We start from the raw sequence: 19,099 nt of genomic DNA on the forward strand, positions 1-19,099 counted from the left end.
GTCTTTTTCATGGGAATAAAAACTCAGAATGCTCCTACTGTAATTAAAGAAGTCTTTTGCAATGTTAACAAAAACATTTTTGAGGAGTGAGGCCAAATGTTGTACATTGGTGTGTGTGGGGTATACAACTAGACTTACTAAAATGGGCTGGTGAATCCTTTGTTCAGGAATAAAGAAACATAATTTGACGGTCCTGCGCTAGCTGTTCTTGTGTTAAAAGAATCCTTAAAAGGTGCCCATGTCAAAGTTGAAATACATGTTTTCAGCAGGGGACATTTTGTACATAGAGTCTCAAACACTAATTTTTAAATTAGGGTTGTGGTTCCTTTGTGCCGGAGTAGAGAAATTCACTTACAGTTGTGTAACTACACTTTTCATGTGGAAAGGGACATTTTCTAAATGGGCACATGTTAAATATGGCAATAAAACACATATTGATTCCAAAATGTGATATAAGCAGGTTGTCAAGAATATTACCTCTGCAAAAATATTGTGGAACTGAATATCAAAAGTAAGAATATAGGTTCTATTATACAATATCTACATGAAGAAAATTGTTGTCATTAATATTCTGTACTTTAATATAGTTGTATTAAACATTGATTTTAATTAAATATATATATACTAAGAATATTAGTATAATCATCTTTTTTTAAATATTGTTTGTAATTTTCATTGAGTAATTTAATTTTTATAATGTAATTAGTAGTTTATAATTTAGTAGCGGTCATTTTGTTTGTAGGGGAATATGGTGGCAAGTTAAATACATTTTAAATAGTAGTTTTTAATATTAAGTGATATAAGGTAAATTAAATATTCATTTTTTTCTTATGTAAATGTTTAAATGTTTTAATTGTTCTTTCATTTATTGGGGTTTCATTTTGCATTTTTAAATGATATTTTGCATAGTATAGCTAGTCATCTATAATTTAGTAGCATGTTGTATGGTTTGTAGGGGAATAGGGTGAGATAATATTTTAATTAAAATTGTTTTCTTTATGTTTTAAGCTATTTAAATATTTAATTTATACATTATATAATTATTTCCTTGATTATTTAATATGTACAATTGTTCTTTTACTTGGACTGTGTAAGAAATAATTGATAATATTTATAAACAAGTGCATATTATATTACCATTTATTATTTTTATGTTTCTTTTATTTTAATTTTATTCTTATTTTATTTATATTTCAATTTATCTTTTTGGTTTTGTGGTTTTTGTTCAGTAGTAGGGAGTGAAATGAATTCTATGTATGTTTAGTTCAATATTTAATTTATTTATACATTTATTTTGTATATTTATATTTAGGGCTCCCGGTTTTATGGTATTTTTTTTTTTTACATTTCCATCTGTATTTATCCATATTTATTTTTTGCTAATTTTATCTGTATTTATCCATATTTCTTTTGTGTTTGTGGAGAAATTAAGCTGAAATTAGTATATTTCCCCATTTATTTAACCAATAAATATGCACACATGCTTGAATGCCTGTCAGGTTTCAATGCTGCGAACATCCACAGAAGATAAATCAATGCACTTATATGAAAATATGATCAATTTCAGTATCAACATTGTGCATATCTACTGCTGTTAAATTCTCTTTACTAAAATTCCTTTCTTTTTTAATCCCTTACCTATCAATCTATGCAGCTATTGGCCTGGCAGTCATGGCAGACAGTATTTAGAATTACTCCAAAAGCAACCCAATTTCCATTTTTATTCACATTTAAAAATAAATACAGACAAGAAAATACATGTTTTCTGTCTGTATTTATGTGTAAAAATCAGTAAAAACGGAAAACAGGGAGCCTTATTTATAATACATTTTGCATCCTATTTAAATTTATACAAGATAAAGTTTTTAGTTTGAATATGGTTAATCATGTTATGTTTTTAGATATTTAAATATTTATTTGAATGCCTGTGTTGGAATGGTATATGGAACCTTTCTGTAGTCCAACCCTTTAACTGCTGTTGCTTAGATTGGAAATAGTAAATCTAGCCGATGCAAATCCAATGCATTCCTTATTGTTGCTTAATTGGAGTGGGGATAGTAAATCTAACAATTTAAAAGTCCAACGCTTTCCCTACTGTTGCTTAGGATGGAGTGAGAGTAGTAAATCTAACCCCTTTGAAGTCCAATGCTTTTCCTTCTATTGTATATATTGGGGTGGAAATTGTAATTCCAACCCTTCTGAAGTCCAATACTTTCCGTACTTTTGCTTAGATTGGAGTAGAATAGTAAATGTAGCCTACCTGAAGTCAAAAGTTTTTTCTTGGGTTGCCTAAATAAGAGTGGGAATAGTGATTCTAACGTCTCCAAAATCCAAACCTTACTGTACTGTTGCCTAGATCGGAGTCCGAAGTCCAATATTTTCAATGAGTTTGTTTATGTTGAGTAGGAATAGTAAATGTAACACCTTTCAAGTGTAACACTTTTCATACTTTTATTTTAATTCGAGTTCGCTAGTTTTTTTGCTGTTTCTTTTACTTGCTCATATAAATGTTTAAATTATATATCTTTTTATGTTTATTATTGTTTTAAAAAATCTATTTTTATTTTAAATGTATATTTTTATATTAGTTGTCTTTATTTACCCAATTGTGTTATGTCTTTATTATTTTTTCTACAATTATTTTCATTAATGTTAATATTATTCATGTAGCTACAAATTATTGTGTTACTTAAAAAAAGTGCAGTTCACCCTAAACTCCTATAAAATATATAGACATTTATAAGTAAAAATCTCCACCTATTGACACTTAAATAAAGTAGTAATAGATAGTGAACAACCATTAAACCTAATACTAACCTATAAGTAACACCCTAAACTAAAATGCAGCGAAACATAGACCAGAAACCAGCAAAATTATGATAAAAGCTACATGACTGCCTTTTACCTTTGGTATGCAGAGCAATTAGCAAATCACATATTCACTTCAAAGCCCCATGTATACCATGAACATACCATGGTATAACGAGGCACAATATATAAGTATATTTTTTAAAAGTTATAAGTTTAGCATTACTTACACGATTTACAAATACTACACCATTCCACTTTGTCAGTTCATTATACACAACTACGCTGTACGCTATTCCACTATACGCCACTCCACTGTACTCCATCTCACTCCACTCTAGGCCACAACCAAAAATGAACATTTACACATAATGTATATTCCTGCCACATGACATTTACATTCATTCACACACATTCATTCTACGTCTGTTTCAATTAACACACTCCACTCTGACATCTCACTTTACACCACTCCACTCTATGCTATTCCTCTCCACCATTCCACTTTAAGTCAGTCCGTTATACACCACTGCACTGTACGCTAATCTACTGTATGCCACTCCTCTGTACTCCACCTCACTCCACTTTAGGCCACTCTATGCTACACCACTCTACTTTATGATATTATACTATACACCACTCTATTTTATTATACTCCAGTCTATGTCACTTTACTGTATATCCCTCCACTGTACAACTCCCCACTGTATGACATTCCCTTGTATGCTGCTCCACTCTGACATTACACTCTATGCTACTCTGTGCCACTACACTCTGTGCTACTTCATGGTACATCACTACACTCTACGCTAATCCACTAGATGCCACTCCACTCAACAGCACTCTAGTATAATCAACAGCAGTATACCACACTTCACTCTGTTACAATCCATTGTATCCTGCTACACTGTACAACACTACATTGTACGCCACCTCATTGTATGTCACTACAATCTACGCTTTTACAGTCTAAGCTATTCCACTGTATGACCCTGTAAGCTATGCTACTCCACTATATGCCACTCCACTGTACATCACTGGACTTAATGCCACTAAACTCAACACTACTCCACTGTACAGCACTCCACTCTATGCTACTTCACTGTACTCAACTGTAGTCTACGCTATTCCGCTCTTCCCCACTCCAGTGTATGCTATTCCGCTGTACGTCACTCCGCTGCTCGCCACTTTATGCTACTCAACTTTATGCCACTATACCGTACCTCACCCCACTCTATGCAAGTCCAATCTCCACTACTCCACTGTATGCCTTGCCACTCTATGCCACTCTACTCTACGCTATTCCAGTCTACGCCACTGCACTGTATGCAGGTCTACTCAACCATACTTCACTGCATGCTACTGCACTGTATGGCATTCCAGTTTACGCTATTCCAATGTATGCCACTACACTGTACAACACTCCAATCTATAGCACCCCACTGTATGCCATTACACTGTACACAAACCCACTCTACACTATTCCACTGCATACAACTCCACTGTACCACTCTCCACTGTATGCTATCCCACCCTATACCACTCCATCGTACACCACTCCACTGTATGCCACTCCGCTCTATCCCACTTCACTGTTTGCCACTCCGCTCTATGCCACTCTGTCCTATCCCAGTTCACTGTTTGCCACTCCGCTCTACGCCACTCCGCTCTACGCCACTCCGCTCTACGCCACTCTGCTCTACGCCACTCCGCTCTACGCCACTCCGCTCTACGCCACTCTGCTCTATGCCACTCCGCTCTATGCCACTCCGCTCTATGCCACTCCGCTCTATGCCACTCCGCTCTATGCCACTCCGCTCTATGCCACTCCGCTCTATGCCACTCCGCTCTATGCCACTCCGCTCTATGCCACTCCGCTCTATGTCACTCTACTCAACTCCAATCTAGGACACTATGCTGTATGACAGCATACATTACAACACTATCCTCCACTGTTTTGTACCACACTCCATTTAATGATACTCCACTTGACAACAGTAAACTGTGAATTATTAAACAACATTTTATTACAATTTTAAAAACCATTGAAATCACATGAAATAAACTAAGGTTAAGGATAAGATATAGTTAGGAAAACTTTATTTCTTCTTTGTACACAAACCAAACAAACTACACAAACATTAGAAATTCTAAAGTTAGAGTTATAACTTCAATTTATATTTTGCGCACCACTTTCAAATTACTATGTCATAGTTATAACTCACATTTATACTTATGCAACACCTTCACATTTCTAGAATTCATGCACCTACCTACACAGTCTTGTCATCTCACTTGCCACATTGAATGGACTATAACTCGCCACTCTCACAGAGATGGTGCGTAAAAGTAAACATTTTCAAATCCCTACATAGATAGTGTAAAATGTAAATCTAGTATTTGTGAAGCGCACAGCTACCCATAGGCATCCTGGCGCTGGGGGCCATCGGGAAGATTAAGCGAGCTATTGCCCAGAGTCGCATGGTGCTGGGCTAACCTGCCACCGGTGCCGGGAATCGAACCGTGATCCCCAGCGTCCGGCGTCAGTCGCCCTGGCCGCTGCGCCACACCTCTTCCCTGTGTGACGATAATGTTCAAGTCACCACACAGATAGTGTGTGAAGATAATGATGTTGAAGTCTTCAAAGAGATAGTGTGTGACCATAGGCATGTTAAAAATCTGCATAACATGTTATTATGGTGGTGGTCCAGTCCCCACCAACAGAGAGCTTAGAGATTATCAAAGTTAAGTCTATATAATGTTAATGTGTAAAGATAATGATATTCAAGTCCCCACAGGGATAGAATATGATTATAGGCATGTTTAAACCTTCACATAGTCTGTGATGTTATGTTAGGTAAATTTTGTAGAGCGCACAGCTACCCAAACTAGGGTTTCCCAGCGCTAAACCTGGCAGAGGACCAAAAGCAGTAAGATAGAATCAAAGAATTAAAATTATTGATTAAATAGCCATGTTTTTAAAAGTTTACAAAAGCTCGGAAATGAGGTTTCATTGCGAATGACAGTGGGGAGAGAGTTCCAGAGCACTGGACCAGGATAGGCAAAGGAACGACCACCCATTCTTTTAAGTTTGACACTAGGTGCCACAAATTTACCCTGAGTGGCTGAGCGAAGCACACGAGTAGGCAGGTAAGGGTGAACCAAAGTTTGTAAGTATTTTGGAGAAGAACCAATTTTAATTTTGTGCATATAACTCATGGCTTTAAACTTCGCACGGTTTTCAACCTTAAGCCAATGAAGTTTATGCAGAGCACTGGAAGTTGAAGAGTTTTTGGGAAGCCGGCATAACAACCTAGCAGCAGAGTTTTGGACCACTTGTAGTTTCCGTATAATATCTTTATCAGAACCCAGATAGAGGATGTTTCCATAGTCCATTCTCGAGGTCACAAGCGCCTGGACTACGGTTTTCTGGGCGGAAACCGGAAGCATCCAAATGATTTTTTTCAACCATTTTAAGATGGTAAAACAAGTGGCAGCTACTTTTACAGCCTGCTGCTTCATAGATAGATTACCGTCAATCAAGACTCCCAGATTGCGGACATAGGCAGAGGTCTGAGGGAAAGCGCCCATTTCACATGGCCAATGCTGAAGGCCCCAGAGATTTTTATTTTTCCCCAAGATGAGGACCTCGGTCTTTTCGCCGTTAAGCTTAAGAAGATTACCTTGCATCCACGATGCAATGTTTCTTAGACCAGTCTGAAGCACTGAAGGTCCGCACAACTGTCCTGTGGAAAGGGAAAAGATGATCTGGGTGTCGTCAGCATAAGAGAACAGGCACAACCCTGATTCCTCTATCATCGTTGCCAGGGGTTTGATGTACAAATTAAATAAAAGGGGACTCAAAATAGAGCCGTGAGGCACCCCATAGGAAGAGGGGTGCATTTTAGAGGTGGCTCTGGATGAGAAAACTTGAAATGTCCGCTTGACAAGAAAAGACGTGAGCCAGCCAAGTGCTGTGCCAGTAATACCAAAGGATTGAAAGGAGTTTAATAACACGGTGTGGGACACCGTGTCATATGCAGTGCTCAAATCGAGCAATATAAGAGCTACAATATCGCCAGCATCCAGTCGAAGTCGTAGCACCTCTGATACGCCAAGCAGAGTTTTCTCAGTAGAAAAACCTGCCCTGAAACCGGACTGAGAGGGATGTAGAAGGCTAGTTGAATCCACAAAACGAATAAGTTGCTGATTAATATGTTTTCCCAAAATTTTGGAATAAGTGGGAAGCAAGGAAATAGGCCTAAAATTAGACAGCTGGGAAGGATACGCATTGGCCTTTTTCAAGAGAGGAAGGACCATCACATGCTTCCAATCTGAGGGGACAACAGCTTCTTGGATAGAGGCATTTAGTAACTGCATAATGAGCATTAAAGAGGATGAATCCAACTGCTGCAGCACAGAAGCAGGGATGAGATCACGAGGAGAGCCAGATTTAATACTATTTAGGATTTTTTTTAAAGAATTAAAATCAAATAATGTCCAGGTTTCAAGTTTCATGGAATAACTCGCTCCATGGTCAGACTCAATCATGGGAGATGACGTACCAGATGCCACTGTCTGAGTAGTTTGTAATGCAGAGTATATTTGTTCAACTTTGTTCACAAAATAAATTGCGAGGTTATCGCACTGTTGTTCATTAAGGATAGGTGGCATTGACTGTGTGTCCGAACCAGCAAGTTTTTTTACCATGCTAAACAGAATACGTGAACAGTTCTGGGCATGGGAGATAGTGGAGGATACATATTCCTTTCTGGCTAATTTACAAAGGGCTTGATACTGTTTTAAGACTAACTTATAGTTGGATTTAGAGTCCTGTGAGTAATTCCTCCTCCAGATACTTTCCAGAGTTTTACATTTGGTTTTCTCAACTCTTAATTGTTCCATAAACCAGGGAGCAGGGGGACGATGGTTATATTTCTTTTTTGTAGTTAATGGAAGACAATATTCAACTGTATCCGAAATACATTCATGTATCATACTAGATGAGTCAGTTGATGTATGTTCAATAGTAGGGACGTTATCAGTAAGAGTCCTATTAAAGAATTCAAGGTCCAATTTACTCCGATTCCGAGTACTTTGAGGACTACTTGCAGAAGCTGTGATTGGAGTCAGTGAAAAAGTGCACTGAAATTTGGTAGCAAAATGATCAGACTAGCATAAAGGGAGAGCAGGATCACAGTGAAGGCAAGTCAAATTAGAAAAAATAGGATCCAACAAATGCCCGGCCACATGCGTCAGGCCGCTATTACTAAGTAAAAGATTTAAAGCTGCAAGGTCCGCAATCAGTGTACTGCTAATCATACAATCCAAGTTTTCAAGATGTAAGTTGAAATCCCCCAGTACGGTGAAATTTGATGCTTTGAGAAGGTATGGCGCAACTAGCTCTGGTAGTAACAAAGCCCAGGAGTTAGAGGGTCCAGGGGGGCGATAAAAAAGAGTACCTGAAAAAGTAATTTGCGGTGTCAATGTAATTTTAAATAAAGCTGCCTCAGAATTTGAAATAGCTATATCTTCCAATTTACATTGATAAGATTTATCATAAATTATAGCAATTCCTCCACCCTTTCCGCTGACCCTGTACCTTCTGGTTATGACATAATTAGATGGTAAAGCCAAGACAACATCAGGACCTGAACTGGGATGTAACCAGGTTTCAGTAAGAAAGATCGCATCAGGATGTTCACTATTTAAGAGGTCAAATATATCCATCTTATTTTTGGGCAGTGAACGACAATTCACATTCCAGAATGTAAAAACTTTACTAACAGCATTCTTACCTGACAACAAAACAGTCTTTCTTAAAGAAGGGGGGAGGGGGAACTAGTCAGTTTCATAGCTCTTATCTTTAGGGAGTGCCGAGCAAAACGAGAAATTGCAACAAGGACAGCAGAAAACATTGTTTAAAACAGAGCTAATGTTAGAATTTAAATCTATGCATGGGCGATATTTCAGTAGCTGTTCGGGTGAATACCTCAATGAAGCAGCCAAATTGGGTAATAATTGGCCAGGGTTCATGGCCTCTGGTCCCGGAAGTGCGCGGACGGGCGCAGATGGGCTTGCCTTTGGCGTGCCGCCGGCGCGTCCGCTTACTGCTCATTTAAATAGAGAATGAGACAGTGCGGCGTGCAAAGACTAGTGCGCTGACCAGGAAAAGCGTGTGGCACCCTGAAAATGGCCGCCGCTTGAAAAATAGCGTAACAACAATCAAAGTTTAAAATATTTGTGCAAAGTGGCAATGTTCAATTTGATAAAAGCAGCATAAGTTCTCAGAAGTGAGGCAGAGTAATACAGTACATTCATGTGCAATTTCATTAGTTTCAATAAAAAAAACACGCTGAGGAAAACAAATGGAACCTGTCAGGCGCTGCGCGTCTGCTAACTGCTCATTAAATAGAGAATGAGACAGTGCGGCGTGCAAAGACTAGTGTGCTGTGCAAAGACTAGTGCGCTGACCAGGGAAAGCGCGCGGCACCCTGAAAATGGCCGCCGCTCGAAAAATAGCGTAACAACAATCAAAGTTTAAAATATTTGTGCAAAGTGGCAATGTTCAATTTGATAAAAGCAGCATAGGTTCTCAGAAGTGAGGCAGAGAAATACAGCACATTCATGTGCAATTTCATTAGTTTCAATCAAAAACACGCTGAGGAAAACAAATGGAACCTGTCAGCAAGGTTTCAAGTCTCTACTGATATGCTGTGTTGAAACTATTATGGTCAAGTCCATATAGTGGTAGCGAGAATACCCTCTGGATGATAGTGCACCCTACCAATCTGCACAACATAACGTGGTGTTTAAAAGATAATGATATTTAAGTCCCCACAAATATATTGTGTGATCATAGGCATTTAAGCTGGAGCATAGTGTGTTATTATAGGTGGCCTCAGGTTTCTACTGACATTGTGAGTAAAAAGTCTCATGGTCAAGTCCATACAGTGATAGCCATGATACCCTCCCAGGTGATCGTGTGCTCTTCAAATTTGCATAAATAGCATAACTTAATATGAAAAGAAAATGATATTCAAGATCTCGCAGAGATAGTGTGTGAAGGTAAGCCTGTTCAAGTACTCACAAAGATAGTGTATGGAGATAATGTTCAAGTCTCTAGACTGCTAGTGTGTGCAGATGATGATGATCAAGTCCCCACAAAGATAGCGTGTGATAATGGGCATGTTCAATAACTCTCTTTCTGTGTGATAATTGTGATGTTCCAGTTCCTACCGATTCAGTGTGTGAAGATTATCATGGTCACGTCCTTACAGTGGAAATGCATAAAAATACTGATATTCAAGTCCCACAGAGTTAGTATGTGAATATAGGCATTCCTAGGCCTTCACGTAGTATGTGATTAAAGTTGTGATCAAGTCTCTACCAACATACTTTGTAGAGACTATCATGATCAAGTCCATAAAGAGACAGCCAGTATACCCTCTCTGGTGATAGTGCACTTTACATATCTGCATAACTTAACACAGTGTGAAATGATAATGATATGCTAGTCCCACAGAGATAGTGTGTGATTATAGTGATGGTCAATTCTCCACAGCGATAGAGTGTGGGTATTGGGATGTTCAATTCCCCACAAGAAAAATGTGTAGTATCTGAGGTGTTCTAATCTTCACAACAATAGTGTATGGTTATTGGAATGTGCAAGACCTCTCAGAGATGGTGTGAAGATAAACATTTTCAAGTCCCTACATAGTTAGTGTGTGACGATAATGAAGTCTCCACAGAAATACTGTGTGACCATGGGTATGTTCAAGAATCTGCATAACATGTGATTATAGTGATATTCCAGTCCTACCAACATAGGGGCCTATTTATCAAAAAGTTATGCAGTGTAGCAATTCATCGTGCTGCGCCGGATGAAAGGGAAAGAGCAGGAATGCGTTGCATTTGACATAATATGGTGCATTCCTACCTTTTCCCAGTGCTGGCTCACAATGGGCTGCCTAGCACCAATGCAGGCACTCTTGACCCATGGTGCAAAGGTACCTGCCTTGTAATCTGGATTGTTTTTGTGGAGGAAGGGGCACCTTCCTGCACAAAAACAATACTTTGAGTCATTTTCCTCATCCTATGTGTGCTGAAGACTGCAGCACAAATAAAAAGAGGAAAAATCGACCGACTGGGGTTTAAGTGGTCACGGAGATAATGTGTGAATTATAGGGATATTCAACTCAAACAAAGATGGTGTGTAAAGATAAGTCTAAATATAGTATGTGATTACAATGCTGCTCAGGTCTCCCCAGAGTTAGTGTGTAGTTTTACTTATACAAAAGAAGTCCCTGCAGACTCTTTTTGTTACAATAGTCATGTTCAAGTTCCCAAAGATATAGGGGTTGATTCACAAACTGCATTCGTAGAACATAAAGTAGGACTACAGTTCACAAACATATGAGTTGTACTCACAAATGTAAACCTACATATAAGTATATCTACAAGTGTAAGTTACACTTTTGAGCAACTTTACTACTTCAGACTGCTCACCATTTACAAGTGTAAAGTTACTGAAAAGTTTATCCTTACGTGTCCCCACCCCCTGAATTCAGGGGCAGGAGCCTAATTTATGAGCTTGAAGTTACAACATGTTACTTTCCACACCTTGGCAAGGATCTCCACTACAAGGGCAGAAAACTTTCAATGGTAAAGCGTATGGAAAGATTTAAAACTTTATTAAACTTTGAAATAACTTTATTGTAAATGTAGAGTGACATAAAAAAATACTGCATTACTAAATTAATTTAAAAAAAAACAAAACATTATTTTGACTGTATACCATTTAAAATAAAATAATTTAGCTGACGGTTAACTGGAAAGAAATTCTCATTTAAAGTAAAAATATATATTTGTATTAACTATTTAAAAGTATTAGAAGTGGCGTTTAGAATTAACAGTAATTTGATTATTTTTTTAATAAATACTAATGCTAGATTAATTTTTATATTTACAAAAAGATTAATGCAATAGAACATTAATAATTATTTTAAACAATAAATTAAATATAACTATATTTTTTAACTCTTTACATAATTAAATAATGTTCTTTATTTCAACATTAGGCCTTGGGTTTTTTATTTTAAATCACTACCTTTAATATTTTTATGGGAGTGTGCTGCAATACCTGTACCACAAGAAGTGCCATTACTTTTTCACAGGAGAGGGTTTGCTATTAGCACTCAACACAACCCTCAACCTGAGATTAGATCTGCAGGGATTCACCAAGGTAATGTCAGCAGTCTTGCAGTACTTGAGAGGGCCTAGGTTTGCAAATATACAGCTGTTAAAAATATTGGCTTTGGAAGTGTCAACACCTTAGCATGCCTCTGGTTCCCCTCACCAGGTGACACCCTTCATCGTCAACCTCACTATCTTGGCAAACAAGACACAATCTCTCATATTTAAAGGTAAAATACTACTCTTTATTCTGAATCTTGGCATATATTTACTGTAGGCCAGTGGTCTCTTAACTTGTTAATGCTGCGCCCCCCTCCCGTGGAAAAAAAATGAATGGACGTATTTCAACATTGCAGTTAAGTTCTGTACTGTTTTGAAAACGTAATCAAATACATAATTACCAAACATACTGTTATGGTCAGGCAGGCCTTACTAACCTGTAAAAGTATCCAGTATTAGAAATGAGGGTGGGGGTTTTGAAGAATATTTTGAGTCCCTTCTCTTTTGACGTCTTCTGCCAGTCAGTATATAAATGACAAAAGGTGTTGGGTGATGGCTCATTACAGAGCGGCTTACTGCCACTTATTTTTTCACCCACTGAAAACAAAGCACTGTTATCAGCATAAAACTTCTTCTGGCCAGAGTCTGGCGCCTCCCCTGGGATCACTTGAGGCCCCCCTAGGGGGCCTGCCTCCTAGTTTGAAGACCCCTGCTATAGGCCCAGGTGAAATTTCTGTTACTTTGCCATGAAATTATTGAAATGATGCTATAACACCATGTTGTGTACTTACACACCGTTCACACCACAATCCTATTGCGGGAGCATTGGAACAACTTAAACAACCTGACCTCAAGAAGCTGTTGTTCAAGGCACTTTTATTTATTTGCTCTAATTGTTTTAGCACAGTGTGTCCAAATGAATGCGAGGAAGCATTTTGCACTAAAATATAATGCTAAATGCTGTATTTGCATTGTTTGTCATTACATATAATTTCTCGTACTTTTTCTGAAATGTTGTATATTTACACAAAACCAAATGATGCAAATTTCACATACATCTGGTTTAATTGGCGCCTCCATGGGAGCCCAATCAGTTGCAAAGGAGAAGCTTGCTAGTAGAGTCACCCCAGGATCTGCCATATGTATCCAATGAGGATGTAGATTCTGAACCTTCTTTGTGGGACAGCAAATCTGCGACCGCCCTGCACCAGTAAATCCCTCGGGTAGCTGTGTACAGTACAAGTTGCTAACAATTATAATAATGTATATGGCGACTGATGTAAAGACAATACCAAAATCACCACTTTTCCTAAAATGTGTTCTTTTAAGAAGAAGTACTGGGAAGACTTAGAGATAACAATTGAGCAGGTGCAGTGACACCAGGGCTCAGATGTTTAAGGAGATCACTGCAGCATGCTTCAGGCACGGGAATTCAGACAGCTAGTATTAGTGCAGCTGGTGCAGTAACAGGGGCATGTGGGTGAGTAGATTCCAGAGCAACCTACTTCTAGGATAGAGCACTAGGATTTATTTATCATTAGTTCAGAAAGTACAGTGGCACCGGAGGTGAAGGAGGTGAAGAGCCTTTCCCGTGTAACCCATATTCTTCCAGAAACAAAATCTGAGAAAGGGAAGTAAAAACTGCAGGGATTTGGAAGCCAGCCACTGGCCCATGTGAAGGAAATTTGCAAAGGTCTACTCTACTGACTGCCAGTGCCAGGAGAAGACTGGTCTGCTGGATGGAGGGCAGCATGGCCGGTGCAGCCTGCAGGGTCTTTAAAGTCAACCCCGGAGGGCTGGACTTCATCAATTAGCAGGAGTCTGAGCTAGCCTACGCCTACCACACCCTTGACCGTTGGTCGCAGACAGTGTCACACCACCCACCACGCTCCAGTCCAAAATTAAAAAAGCAGCGTTGCTACTTACGGTTACTGCTGGTGGTGGTGGGCAGCCGGGCACTGGCCTGCTGCCTTTATTAAATAGGCGGCCTAGGCCTGCTGCTGCCTGCATTTGATGTCGGGTTAATCACCTGCCGGTGAACAGCTGATGAGTGATGGCGAAGATGTGCGTGCAGGCGGGTGTGCCGGGGCATGGCAGACTGAAAAAAATACACGCACACCCTGCCTGCCGCACAGCACAGCCCCAGCCCCCTGCCTAATCAGTGTCCCGGGGCTGCCGCCTGCCCATTGACATCAGCACTGAAGGGCTGCAGACCATCCGCCGCGGCACCGCGCTGCCTAAAGCAAATTTGAAATGCATCATCATCTGCATCATTGTAATAAGTAAAATGAGTCGGACGGACGGTCACTGGAGTCAGTAGTATGAATCATTTACATTATTACATATGTGATGCGTGCCGCACACTGAGTCTGAGGTCATTTAATTTTATATACTGACTGACATTCACATTGCCTGCCATATGACCAATTATATGACATGCAGAGTCAGAGTTGCAGATGCGGGGTGGTGTTATGTAGACCCTGCTCTGTCAAATGAGTGCAGGTGCTAAGCACTGGAAAGCACCTGCACAAATTAAGCACTGGCTAAAGTCCACATGCCCTCCAAGACCAAACATGGCCCACAAATGTACGATTATCATTAGTGCAGTAGGTGCAGTGGTACTGGACACCTGCAGGGGGAAAAGCCAACAGCAGCCTGGTTCAGGCATTAAGGATTAAGATGCTGCTATCATTATATTGGATTGTACTGTAGCACTTACACAGTGCTGCATAGCCTTATGTGGGGTGCAGAAGCACACTTTTAGAGAGTAGCTTGCTGCGCCATGAGAGTGTGTCTTTGGCAGAATGTTGCATTTATTGTGATCATAGACATACTCCTATCTTGTCTTGGGTCGCAGAGCCTGTGGATAGACAGGAGCTGTGAGAGATAGGTAAATGTTAATATAGTTCGGACTGGAACATACAGGCAGCAACTAAGTCTTAGCTTACTCAAAGGGACAGCAGGCTGCTGAATGCATATATCTCAAAAAGTGCTATCATTGGAGTTCTGGTAATAATATTGGCAACATGCACAAGGCAAAAATCCTGTAAAATTATGCCAAATCGGCAAGAATGGGAGTTGGTGAAATGAGCAGTAGCCATGCACTTTTTTAAAGGCCTGCGCTCTACCTATTACTGTACAATTGTTATTGGCTTTGGGGCAGAACTCTATGAGATGTGAAAAGACTAGTCCACTGAAAGATTTCAAACTAAAAGAAATGCTGTTAAAGCGTGTTCTTGTCATGGTTTTATTATATTTAAAAGAAGACCATTAGCTCAGTTAAACTTGATTACATTGCAAAGGACTTGCGTAAAAAATTACACAAACATTGGCGCACAGTCAACATTTGTGTATAAATGCATATTTAAGTCAGAGCTATTGGCTTTGCTTTTGCTTCCGAAAAAAGTAATCATGCCAAATTACAATATACATTTGTTTTGTAGGGCAATTGCCTTTGTGGAGCCCAGCCTTTCAACTTAAGTTAAAGAACTTTAAATTGCTGCAGCTTTGAACTTTTTTCCACTGTTGAGTATACTTTAAGCATGCTGTTCTAATGTGAGTTGACGCTTCTGAGAGGTCACTGCAGTTCATAGTAATCTAATGACACTGGGGCCAGGGGTTGAAAGCGGCTGGGCTGCCTCGGCGGGAGCTGGGAGTGTCAAGGTCTAGCCCTTTGTCATTCAGAGGTGCCTGGGACAGCGCGCATTCGCACCTTTTCCTCCTCGGCCACTGGTATTACAAAGGAAGCCTGCACCTTGCACGTCAGCAGGAGGGGGAAGGGTCTGTTACAGAGGACGGAGGTGGGATCAAGCTCTTCCCTTCTTCCCTTTAGAAGTGTACTTTTCTCTAGTTTGACGAACGGGGAAAGAGACCTTGCAATGTTAGACTGTGCGAAGGCACATTTCAGCATATTGAAAGACTGGCATGGAAATTGTTTTTTAACTCTTAAAAATAGGAGTGCACCCCAAGCAAAACAAAAGATGCCTTATTTCAAATATTTAAATATATTTATTTTTAAGAAAAGCTCTGCTCCTGCATTATTGTTTTTTTCGGAAAACGCACACTTTCACCTGCTCTGGATGTAGTTGCGCCTTTCCTGTGATCTGAATGTTATCTATATAATGTTTGGGTTTGCTTTAAAGATGTTCTATTGAGTGATGCATATCGAATTTCCCCACACTTGGGTCTAGCAAGGGGTGTGTGGAAATAGTCGAATAGTGAAATTAGCTTTTGGGTCATTGCGAAAAATTATGGCAAACTTAAGTGAAATTGGGAGTAATTGTGATAAATGCAAATGTCACAATTTTGATTACATTTCAGTGCAAAATGCATCCTCACATAAAAAAATTGGGCAAGAGGATGCATTTAAACAAAAGCACCTCAAACATCAGCCACTTACACTCTGTTGGTCCTATACATTCGCTATACATTTTTACTGCAAACTGCTCACTCACAATAAATATTAACTGCACATTTCATGCAATTACACAAAGTAGCATAATTTTAGGACTTTTGCATACCAGGCATAATACAGCATTCCAGAAATTCCAGAAATGACACCGGCGAAATTTAAATTCCACCAAGGACTGGTTACCCTTCCTAAAAAGTTTAGCGCATACGCGCTCAACTTGCAAAGAGTAGTCTATGAAATGCTGGTTTTATTCTTTAAGGAACTAGTAGTTTGGATTAACACATTGAAAATGAAGGACAACAAGCCTTAGAAAGCAAAAAAGGAAGGATGAATGACTGGTAATGGATAACTTTATCTTTAGTTAATGAAAAATTCTTATATCTTAGAATTCCTGTAAAAATAGCTCATTTGAGGCTTCAGTTGGGTAAACATGACCATTGTAACTGGGACTGAGCCAGGTTTGCTCAAACCCAAAATCAAGCTCGCAATTAATGTCTCTGTTTATCATATGCAAATTAGAAACAGTTCAGTATTTTTTTATTTTTTTCTGGTCCTTCAGAATGAAATAGTCCTCACACTCACACAGATCCAGGAATTCATCATACATGTTTACAATATGTTTAACCTTTGATTACTGAGCTGGGCGTATAGTTGCATCCTTAGCCAGCCACTGGCTTGAAGCCTTTAGCACTCCTAACTGATCTGGGCACAGACCTACAGTCTGATTTATTCAAGGACCTGCAATATGATCTGGTCAAGGGCCTAACATTTTTGCTGGGCACACACCAGCTGGTTGAGCTTGGGACAGGCATGCAGTCGGAGCGGAGCACGACTCCTCTTAGGCTTGACATCTGACTTGGGCATAGGGTGGCAGTCTGAGGTGGACACAAGCCTGGATTCTCAATTGAGCACAGGGCCTCAGTCAAAGCTGGGCAAATACCTGTACTTGCAGCTGGGCACATGCTTGTAGTCTGATCTGGGTACAGATCTGCAGTCTGGGCTGCACACACTACTGCAGTTAGAGATAGGCACAATAATCTAATCAGAACTGGGTGCATGCCTGCAGTTTATTCTGGGGACTAGCCTGCAGTCTGAGCTGGGCACAGGATGCCAGTCTGAAGTGGACACAAGACTACAGTCTCTTTTAGACACAGACCTATAGTCGAAGCTGAGCACAAGAATGAAGTCTGAGCTGGCTGCTGGGCTACAGTCTTATCCGGGTACAGGCCTGCAGCCTGAGCTGGGCCCAGGCTTGCTCCTTGAGCTGAGAACTGAATATAGGGTCTGCAGACTCAGCTGGGCATAGGACTACAAGTGGAGCTCGTCACGGTCCTGCAGTCTCATGTGAGCACAGGCCTTCAGTTTCAGTTTGTGAACAGGTCTGCAGTCTGTGATGGACAGAGGTCTGCAGTCTGAAGTATCTACAAGCCTGCAGTCTCAGTATGTCATTGGACAGAGTCTGAGCTAGAAACAGGACTACAATTTAAGCTGTGCTCAAGGCTGCAATCTGATGTGGGCACAGACCAGTACTCTGACCTAGTGAAGGGTCTGAAGTCTGAGCTGGCGAAAAGCCTGAAACGTCAAAATGGGCACATGGCATCTGTTTAGTCCAGGCATAAGACTGTAATCAGATCTGTACACAGACCTGTAGTCAGAGCTCAGCATGGGCTTAAAGTCTGACCTGGGCGCAGGACTATATTCGAAGGTGGGCAGAGGACTGTAGTCACAACTGGATGCAGGCATGAAGGCTGAGCTGGGCACAGCTTTGCAGTCTGTACTGAGCACAGGCTTGCAGTATTAGTTGGGCATGCACCTGCAGTTTCAGAAGAGCACACATTTGCAGTTTCAGCTGGGAACTAGTCTGCAGTGAAACACACAGGGCTGCCAGTTTGATGTGGGCACAAGACTGCAGTCTCAGTTGGGCTCAGACCAGTATTCGGAGCTGGGCACATACTTGTAGTTGGAGCTTGACAAAGGCAATAAGTCTAAACTTGCTGCAGGCTACAGTCTTAACTGGGAAAACGAATGCAGCATCAGCTGGGCACAGGCTTGCAGTCTGATGTGGGCACATGGCAGCAATCTCATTTGGGCACAGGCCTGCATTTTCAGTTTGGGAACAAGTTTGCAGATTGTGATGGGCACAGGGCTGTAGTCTGAAAAGGCTAGAAGCCTGCAGTCTCATATGGTGCACATGGTAGCAGTCATGGGTGACACAGACCTGTAGTCAGAGCTGGGCAAAGGTACGAAGTATGATATTCTAGTCTAGTAAAGTTAACACTCACTGAAAAAGTATGTCTCATATTCACGCAGCTTTGTTATACAAAGCACCGCTTGTTTCAAAGTGATACAATTGAAGATGATCCAGTGAGCAATAGAAAAGTTAGGAATACCACCTGTTAGACCTGGCACCATTGACGTGAGTCTCTCTTCCATTTTTTCGCTGTGCCTCCTCTGTTTTTTCTGGTGATAGATGCTCTGGGCGCTGCGCCACTGCCATTCAGTGCCGCAGCGCGGATGCTCCCTGTGTAAAGATGACATATGAATTGATGTATCCCTGATTGGCTTATTTGGTCTACCTGTTAGTCCCTAGTAATGTGGCCTGTGTGTGCCCAGGGCTAGTTAACCAAAATGCTGCTGGTGGGCCTGCAGCACTGGGTTGTGCCACCCACAGAAGCAGCTTGTAAA

At 40.3% G+C, this 19,099-nt stretch overlaps 1 long non-coding RNA gene across 1 annotated transcript in view; it reads left to right on the plus strand.

Moving 5' to 3' along the window:
- LOC146789921 (uncharacterized) overlaps nt 1–19,099 on the plus strand; it is a 106,896-nt gene that overhangs the window by 61,443 nt on the left and 26,354 nt on the right. The window lies entirely within an intron of this gene.

The sequence above is a fragment of the Triturus cristatus genome, chromosome 10 (genome assembly GCF_964204655.1).
Source record: "Triturus cristatus chromosome 10, aTriCri1.1, whole genome shotgun sequence".
Taxonomy (NCBI): Eukaryota; Metazoa; Chordata; class Amphibia; order Caudata; family Salamandridae; genus Triturus; species Triturus cristatus.